Source organism: Octopus bimaculoides, chromosome 2, assembly GCF_046866305.1.
Source record: "Octopus bimaculoides isolate indiv1 chromosome 2, ASM4686630v1, whole genome shotgun sequence".
Taxonomy (NCBI): domain Eukaryota; kingdom Metazoa; phylum Mollusca; class Cephalopoda; order Octopoda; family Octopodidae; genus Octopus; species Octopus bimaculoides.
The window spans coordinates 19,126,978-19,127,730 of record NC_142929.1 but is presented as its reverse complement, the minus strand read 5'-3'; positions in this window follow the sequence as shown (position 1 = coordinate 19,127,730).

Sequence of the window (753 nt, the reverse complement as noted above, 5' to 3'; positions counted from 1 at the left end):
ATATATGTATATATATATATATATATATATATATATATAACAACTTATCACTAAACACGAAGGTGAAATCGGGCAAATGAATAAAGACCCTAAGAACGCCATTCTAATAGGCAAAAAAATCGAATATTGAAAGGCAGACAAACCCGGATCACCTGTGATTTCGAATTGTTAGTTCTCATCAGCGAGTATCACTGACGTAGAATATTAGAATTTATTCATATCAACCCATTATGAATAATAATAATAATATCTCATATGTAATTAAATAATATATATTACTTTCGATCACCTTTTCTAAATTTGCTGCAGCATTAAAAATAGTCATCATGGACATTGGTTGAGATGTATTAATCCTATAAACCTGCACCAGTGATGCTCACTGTTGAGAACTAATAGTTATAAAGCACAGGTGATCCGTGTATGTCTGGCTTTCAATATTTCATTGAGATGGCGCTCTTTGGGTCTTGACTCACTTACCTGATTGCACCTTTGTGTTTCGTGATAACTTGTGGTTTGGTCAGTTTGACTACTACGTCAGCATACTGGTACTGCTTGCTCGCACTCGTACTTATTAATTGATATATATATATATATATATATATATATATATATAAATTTATATATATATATATATATATATATATATATATATATATATATATATGTATATATATATATATATATATATATATATATATATATATATATATATATATATATATATATATATATATATATATATATATATATATA